The sequence below is a fragment of the Perca fluviatilis genome, chromosome 23, assembly GCF_010015445.1.
Source record: "Perca fluviatilis chromosome 23, GENO_Pfluv_1.0, whole genome shotgun sequence".
Taxonomy (NCBI): Eukaryota; Metazoa; Chordata; class Actinopteri; order Perciformes; family Percidae; genus Perca; species Perca fluviatilis.
Genome location: NC_053134.1, coordinates 17,135,314 through 17,145,050, shown reverse-complemented (window position 1 = coordinate 17,145,050; position 9,737 = coordinate 17,135,314).

Genomic DNA, 9,737 nt, shown 5'->3' with positions numbered 1-9,737 from the left:
AGAAAAATGCTTCAGGGAATTAAGCTGTAGACATTTCTCTTAGGTTCTATTAAGCCGTATGAAGACGCAATTAAATCCAAAGCTATGTAACCTACATACACAGTATTTGGGTTGTGTAAGTTATTATTAATTAATAAAAGTTGAATTGTCTTTAATATTAGTAACACACCTGCTTTATCCCTCAGGAAGAATACCAGCACTAATTTTGTCTGTATTATATCATATTTTCCACATAATTAAAAAACTCAATGTGCCACACCCCTCACTGATGCCTTCTAGTAAGGCATCTTTTAATTATCGCCCATGAATCGTTGTTTTGAATTAGCGCTAATTTAAATTTCTTTCCACATTGCCTGTTGATATGGCTTAATGTTGAACACCTCAAGGCACATCAGAGTCTACGATGACCAATAGATAGGAGTGGAGGCAGCGTTAGTCATCACAGAAAGCTCCAGTCATCCCACCTACGTCCTACGTTTGACAGACAGCCACTCTCGTACTACAGGACCTGGCGCGCCTGGCGCGAGCTCCGCCATCACTGTAAAGCCAGCAGGAAACCCTGACTTCGCTTGCCGCATTCAGTGCATTCCGAACCCTTCTTCTGAGACCTTCGGCCCGGGAAATTATGAGCTAGTACGTCAGCATTTGGAGAAGGAGCACTTCACTGCTGAACCCCATCGGCTCACAAGGTGCAGCAGTAAAAACTGCAGCAGAATCCAATGAATATTTTTCCTGCTCTTTTTTTCTATTTCTTTCCTTTCTACTTTATTCCTCTAGCTAACACACATACTTAGAAATTAAAAGGTAATATTTGCGAGTTGTGCTGCTCTTCACAATCAAACGCCCTGGAGGGAAAAGGGGAGAGACACGCTTTAATACGCTATTCATAACTTGGAACCTGTCAGTCGTTTAATTAACTGTTGAAAAACATTGAAAATGTTTTAAAGTTCCTTCTGACATGGACATGTTTCAAAGTGTCCTCTGCATTCTTACAATCTCTGATCTGTCAGGTCTATTTATGTCATACAGGAAAGACATACAGTTTATTTTCTCAAAATATTGGCAGTCTTAAAAAGAATATTCCCCTCCTGAGAAGACACAAAAACACAAACCTGGTTTGACAAAATATATATTTTTACACAAAACTGGCAGTAAGTCACAGTTTATTGCGAGATTTTAAACAACTATTTTTTTTAAACGATTTACTGTGCTTAAAAGGGCCTCACTTTTAAATTGAAAATAATAAACCACTGAGGACCACTGCATTGTATTTTAAATGAAAAAAAGTGATGTAGCAATTGCAGATTTTGCCTCAATATTTAATCAGCGAGACAGATTTATAAAGGAATTTATATTGGTTGTTATAGAATGTTAGAGAACAGCAAAACTGAAGGGAATGTGAAAGCTAACATAAAGACCATCACACTACATCTTGAATAAGACACACAGGACGCGTTTATGTACAATTGCGCGCACACACACACACACACACACACACACACACACAGACACACACACACACACACAGACAGGCAGGCAAACCCCCAGACACATTTGATGCTATGTACCCCACAATGAACCCTGGCTCCTAAGATGAATGGGGTTCCCACGCCTCTCCCAAGGAGTGCAGGGCACAGTCTCCTCCTCTGAGCATTCACACACACACACACACACACACACTGCACACACTACAGATGGCCACACAGTCTCACTCAAACACACATAGGTGCATTTGAGTATAATACAGAGGCACACACACTTGCAGTGAAAAGGACACATTTTAAAAGGCACACAGACAAATATAGATTATTATTCAGAGCACTCACAGCCACGATGAGCATGTCCATTTTTAAGATGGATTGAGACACAGCTATCTTTATTGCTAGCGCTTCAGTAATTTGGCATAGAAAGCAGCTTTTAATTTGTTAAGCAGCAAACAGGAAGGTAAGTGAGGAATGAGACTTTTTTTTTTTTCTTTAGGGTTTTGCTTTGGTTAAATTTCAGTTACACCTCCTGTGTGTGTGTGTGTGTGTGTGTGTGTGTCTGTGTGTGTGTGTGTCTGTGTGTGTGTGTGTGTGTGTGTCAGTCATCGGGTTTTGCTTTGCAGGGAGAACTTAAATGAAGCAGAAACAAAAGTTTGTGGGAAAATCTAACATTTCAATATCTAAGGGTTCAGCAACACAAAGTCCTTGAATGCGTGTGTGTGTGTGTGTGTGTGTGTGTGTTGTTAAATTAAATAAGGGATCTATTTTAATATTTATTTTTATATCATTGTATAATACACTACGCTGTTAGATTAGTTGTTTTTTTTCATGGAAAAATAGGTGCGTAATATATACAATATATATTTATTTTTATAAAATGACATTCGCTTTAACATTGCATTGTGTGTGTGTTTGTGAGTGAGATGCATAGTATAGTTAAATTATTTATAACTATAAAAAATATTTTATTTGTAGCTTAATTGGATGCTTGTTTATTCCTTCCATTATTGCCTCTTTTATTTTTTTTTATATTAAGCACTTTTGAAAATTTCAGCATTTTATTTTTAGAAACTACAATTGGATTACAAAAAAAGGAATGGCTAATTACAGCAAGTCTAAATACATGCTTTATTTGTAATAAACAGCATGCAGTAATATAATTCCCACTGGTAATTTTCTGGAGCGTATGCTTCTCTGAGAGATTAAACTTAAGCTTCTTCAACACTGGCCAGTATATGGTAATAAAGTTTTCCAGTCTAAATTCAGCAGCAGTATTCTGAGCCATGATCACTCTAACATATGTCACATCAGCCTTAATGATACAGTCAAGTAGCTGCTTGGCAGGTTTATGACCTGAGGGCTACATGGACACCTTGTTGTGTGTGTGTGTGTGTGTGTGTGTGTGTGTGTGTGTGTGTGTGTGTGTGTGTGTGTGTGTGTGTGTGTGTGTGTGTTGTGAATATATCTGCACAGTATTTTGCATGTGTGTGTGTGTGTGTGTTAATTTGGATGTGTGTAAGTATAACTATATTTACGTCTGTTTTTCTCTTTCAATTGCAGGCTCATTATCTGGGAATTACTTTATTTTCCTGGTCAGACCTCAATGTCAAGGTTAGTTTCAATGTTTTTTTCACTTTCTATATTTTTAAATACATTATAGTATATATATATATATATATATATATATATATATATATATATATATATATATATATAGATTTACTTCACACTCAATGGTGCGTATATAACTGTGTGTGTGTGTGTGTGTGTGTGTGTGTGTGTCAGTCGTAAGGTTTTGCTTTGCAGGGAGAATTTAGAAAATCTCAATATCTAAGGGTTCAGCAACACTAAGCACAAAGTCCTTGAATGTGTGTGTGTGTGTGTGTGTGTGTGTGTGTGTGTGTGTGTGTGTGTGTGTGTGTGTGTGTGTGTGTGTGTGTGTGTGTGCCACCACACTACTGAATTTTCAAAGTCCAAATCATTTCGTTCAGGTCTGGAGCTGGGATCATGCATCCTGCAGGCACTCAACACAATTAACAGTTTGTTGTTAGTTTATTGAACGCAATCCGACTCACATTGTTCCCAGCACACAACAGCGACTGTGGCAGCGATTGACGCGTCCCATCAAAACCTGCTCCGTTGCGTTGTGTGTGTCATGTCATTTGGATCAGTAAGTCTCTGGTGCAGTTCAAAGATAATCTCCTCAAAGGAAATTAGTCGGGGAAAAATAGGAAAGAAAAGCCGTCAGCCTAAAGGTCAAATGAAGATTAGAGAGAAACAGTACACGAGGGCACACCGGCTGGCACCCGGAACTGCACAAAGGCCTCATTGTCACGGGAGCCCTCGGCTCTGCACACACTCCTCTTGGGTACTTGGGGAGACATGACACCTGTTGGTGGTTCTGGTCAACTGCAGGCAGAGGACAGGACCCCTCCACAGGGAGAGAGCAGCTCAAATGTATTTATTGTTTTACTTTTTTCGTTTTGAGAACAGTAAAATAAGATGTTCTTCCAAACGCACATAAATGTGCTGATTAATTTGTCCCGTGACATGGCAGAATGCGCCATTAAAAAACAAAAAAAAACAATTTCTTTTGATTTATATTTGTTGATTTGACAGTTTTATGCCAATCCTCCAGGCAAACAGGGTTCACTCACTTCAAAGAGCTGAGTGCTTAATCTCAAATGATTTGAAGGATCATTCTTGACAGTTTAACACAGTTTTACAGTTTATGCCGCCATGTATACAAGGTCAAAGGTTTGTTAATATTTTAATAGATGTTTGTGGGTTGTTGTGTTTGGGTTTTTTTTTTTTTTACCCCTATTTTTTTTTTTTTGTTTTTTTTTGTGTTTTTTTTTTTTTTTAAAATCCACCGCAAAATATACAGAAATTAAATTTAATTTAACACTGTTAGTGTGTAAGTGCACAGGAGCTATAAAAAAAAACCCACTTAGAAATGACAAGAAACATAATTTCTGGCTTATCTCTAGTAGTTTCTAGCCATACAGACACCCCAGTACAATGTAGGAGTACGGAATAGACCTTTTTCACAGAACACATTTTGACTTGTTGCAGTTGGAAAAGCCACAGGTGTAAATAATAATATTAATGATGGCTGACTTCTATTTAGCTGCTTTGATTTCATCATTCGAAATTAGTAACACCTGTGCATTTCCTACGATGACGAGTCAAAATGTCGACTGGGAGAAAAGCCTTTTTAGTTTGTAGTGCTCACAGCAGTGAAACCTGTAACATATGTTACTCTTAATAATCCACATAACAAGCTGTCGATTTTTTTTTTTTGGGACTATTTCTTTGGGAGAAAGACGTTCCAGTTAAAGCAGTTCACAGTGAGGTCAGTGGATTATTCAGAGAAACAGTGACACAAAAAAAAAGATATGTGTTGCTGTCAAATTTTTTTAACATGTTATTTTTCAAATGCTTTGTGCACCAAAAATTAAATACAGTTCACCTCCATTGTGTTAGGATAGAGGTAGAAATCCCAAATATTTCAAAATCTGCACAAATAACCCAGAGGTGGACGAGAAAATATGTTTTCTGTAATTTGCATGAATCAACGTGCTTGCCCGATGTAAACCTGAGACCTTGCACTGCACTGCACACGTTAGCAGTGCAAGTGGAGCAGGTGATGCCGGTCTGTTGTATACTTTACAGGCTTTGACATTTTGTAGCTTGTGTAGAGATGTGTGTGGCATTTATGGGATAACCGACCTGCAATAAAACAGCCACAAACTGGTGCGTGCATGTGAGGAGGTAAGGGAGTGACTCACTTTTATAAGTTCGACCCCACCTTGCTTCCTCACGTCTCCCCCGTCGCTCTCCAGCTCGAGGGGAAACCGCAGCAGAGCCGCGGCCTCACTCAGGAAACTCCCTGAAATAAGCACAACGGGTCTGTTTGACCTTTCAGCCAAACACAGACAGACGTACGGATTTATGCTCATGTGATTTCCTGTGACATACACAGATGACGCGTGGTAGATTTATCTGACCAGTTTCACGTAAGTTAGTGGTGTAGTTTATTCACTGTCTGCACTCCTCAGGAGAGGCGTGGGAACCCCATTCATCTGAGGAGCCAGGGTTCATTGTGGGGTACATAGCATCAAATATGTCTGGGGGTTTGCCTGTGTGTGTGTGTGTGTGTGTGTGTGTGTGTGTGTGTGTGTGTGTGTGTGTGTGTGTGTGTGTGTGTGTGTGTGTGTGTGTGTGTGCGTGTGCACGTGTGTGTGTCAAACAGGTACAGATACGGCTTTCCATGTTTGTTGTGTATTACGTGTGTGACTGTGCAGGTTCACATGCACAGCGGAGCGCTGTTGTTAAGTGATTGTCATGTGTAAGACAGCAGCAGCAGCTCACTCTCTCCTCTCATTTGTCTCCATCAGGCCGAGGAAACCTGAGAGGCGGCGAGCCGACAAACCGCGCAGACCTGAAGCTGCAGAGAGGAGCTGACCTGTCAAGCATAAGTGACATTCAGGAAGTATGCTGAAAGCATTCTTTTGATTCACAACAATTAAGGCACAAAGAAATGATGTCAGGTTTAGACACACGGTTAGTTGCACATAGAAAGCAATAATACTAAATACAAAAAAAAAATATATTTTGTATATAGATTATCCAATGAAAAAAAGTCTTCAATGGTTTTTAAAACAACTGAACATTTAAAAAGAAGTTTTACATTAAAATGTACTTCAGCACTTTAATTCATTCTAATCTTCATGCCAGCAGGGACACATCACATTCTCACAAAATCATTGTGATAGAGATTTGTGTTGATAAAGCCTTAGTGTTAAGCTAAAAAGAAAGACAATGGTTTTATTAAAAAAATCAAATGTATTATTATTTTATTTCTTCAGTTACTTTGAAAGTTATTACAACTCTCCTGAGTCCCATGTGTGTTTAAAATGAATAACGTATCTACTTACAAAATATATCATACAATAATACAGTTATAATGCATAAGCATGTAGGTTTATTCTTGACAAGATGATCTCAACTCAAAGACCCACGTATTAGCTTTCTCTGAGCTCTCAACTGCAGCAGATATTTCATATTTCAGCCCTCAAAACAGAGTAGGTATTTTTTTCATTACATTAACTTGTGTTCGAAGGGCCTTTTGTCGTTGTGAGTTTGTGTTTCCACAGGTCGACCATCAACCGTGTGACATGAGAGACACCTGCAGAGACAAACTGTCCTTTGGGGTGAGGTAGTAGGTTGTATAGTTTTAGGGTCATTCCCAAGCTGTCAGATGACTATACAACTTACTGTCTTTCCTGAAGCGACTGTGATGGCGGCATCATCATTATCATCATCGGCGTTGTCACAAAGGAAAATACAACTTCACCACTGCAAATTATTTTATATATATATATATATATATGTAATGTTAGAGAAGGAACATTAGAGAGAGATGCTGTTAAATTAGAGAGCAATGTTGGAGATGTTAGATAATATAAGTGGGATATAGGTATAAAATAGGTACTGCAACTTGTTGTGTGGAAGATTTTCCTCATATCTTGTAGTGTACAGTCAGTGTGTATCTGTTTTGATTACCTGACATTCATTAGAGTGTTTTTCTGAAATAAAGATATCTGAAATTTTTGTAGGTTTTTTTGGTTATTAAAATGCAAGTTTAGGAGTCTGTTACTTCAAGTATGCTTATTATAATTGCAAATGCTTTAACAAAATGCCTCCGTTAGCTGATATTTGAGTAATGGTTTTACTCTTATCTAACTGTATCATTTTAACTCTAATGTTATCATCACTTACCTTGCTGTATTGACGTAATAGCAACACAGTAGTTGTGTCTTCATTTACACAGTGACCAGACGTGTACACAACTTCAGATCCAGATGTTCTTCCTGCCCACCTAGGTGATAAGTGATCAATGGTGTTCGTACAGGGTGAGGTAGTAGGTTGTGTGGTTTCAGGGTTGTGATTTTACCCCATCAGGAGCTAACTATACAACCTACTGCCTTCCCTGGAGGGCAGCAATACGTCATAGGAGCACACACGTCTTTGTCACCTGACTGACAGACTCCCATTCACTGAGCACAACAAAGAGCTGTCATTTGATTTCAAATGGGTGAGTGGCGCCAAATCACATTATGCATTTCATAGCAACATTCCTTACTTTAACTGTGAAGTGTAACTCGTGCTGTGTAGATAACATGGAATGTGCAGTTGGCTTTAGAAACGTTGTGACTAGAAAAGACTTTGTACTTTGTAAACTTTGTACTGTTTCATTAATAAATAAAGACTGGAGACGAAGAATATAAGAACAAATGACTGCTGTCTGATCCTTTCAGTGTCTACTGAGGTGCACTAGTAAATACCTAGTTGATGGACTTGTTTCTTGAAATATTACCTTATTCTATATTGTGTGCATATTTTGAAATATTAATCTTAAACTCCTCTGTACCTTAGGCTTCAACATGTAGACATGTACTGTCTATCTATTTAGAAGAATGTTCAAAAGTTTGTCTTTGTCTTTATTGTTTGTACTTTAAAACAATTATTTGTTTATTTTTCATGGAATATGATGATTTACTGGATCAAAGAGAAAATAAATATCCCAGAAATGATTTGAATCAACTAAATTCAAAGCATACAGTCCATTTTATTTTAGCTAAACACTGTCTAACAAATGTTCAGCATTCTGTTAAACACTTCAGAGTAGTCATAGGTTGTGAGTTTTCATGTTGCATCCCAGAAGTTGATATCTGGTTCACACAGCGTATTTCACTTAATTGAGCTTTTGGAGTGTGGAGACTTCTCTAATTCAGAGAACATTAGGATGTGTGTGTTTCCCTCACAGATCAGGTGCAGATCTACCCGCAAGAAATCATAAGTTATCACCCACCCACTTGTCTGTGTGAAAACACACTGAGCATCCTCAGAAGACTTTGGTTGTCTGGCTTAACTGTGGAAGTCAACAGGAGAAGATTATGGTTAAATACCCCCAGACAGTCTCTCAGCTCAGGGTGGACACATTCAAACATTTCAGAGGACCCACACACAGTAGATGGCGCTAGATATCCCACGTTGTGCTTAACTTGGGATGTTGGCAGTCCACACTTAATTTTAAAAAAGGCTAAAAACTATTGAGCAGAGAAAAATCAATCTGTACTAACTACTAACCTATACACAAAGGGGATGATACCTGCAATGCTCATTCAAAACGTGTCATATAATATACATTCATTGAGGTTACATGCTCATTTTGTAAAGAAAGCTACAGGCAAATGCCGTTATGATCCCATATTGATTTTGGTAAACTATACAAATAATAAATGTATATATAAAGAAGAGACACAAATGTGCCAGGGAAAGGTTTTTAAGATGTTGATTTTGCAAAACCTAGCTGAAAAGGAAAGTTAGGAAATGCACCTAATACTTAGTCTACTAATAGGATAACATGACTCATAGGCTATTGTATTGTGCAGAGCATGTCCATATTAATGTGCACATAATATTATCTTGTTGAATGCTGATGAAATAGGGAGTTACAGACAAAGTCCTGGACTACACCGTAACCTGACCAACTGACACTCTTCATTGCTGCACAATACAGTAACCTACTTTTCAATTTGACACTTATATTTAACCCATATGTGTTACAATTTACCTCTAGAACATTTACCATTAATGAAAACATCAGGAAGAAAAGAATTATGAATAATAGTTATTTCTATATTAATTATGATTATTTAACATATAGTAGATTATTATTATTATATACAATCAAAAATACTGTGCACCATATTTAATGAGCTCTGGTTTGTGAGTTAAATCTTAATCTGTAACAGAGATTAAATCAGTTAACTAATGTATTGTAGGGAAGTAAAAGTGCAATATTTAACCCCTGAAATGTTGGCATAAAATTGATTCACTCAAATAAAGTACAAGTACCTCAAATTTAAGTGCAGTAGCCTACTTGAGAGAATGTACTGCACCACTGCATATACAGTATTGTATAGTATATAGCCTACATATGTATATGTTTAATATTCAACAGGCAGCCCAACATGTTGTAATACTCTATAACCATTGATGGTGACGTGTATTGACACTGAGTGATTCGCAGTGGCTCCATTATACATGATTTAGGAGACATTGATTTTACTGCTGCTTCGAGATAGAGCCAATCAAGCCAGGGACTTGTGTTATATTGACATTTCTGTCTTTTATCGACTAGTTTAATGATGAGATCACGGACGCGAAAGCGCGTTCCACACC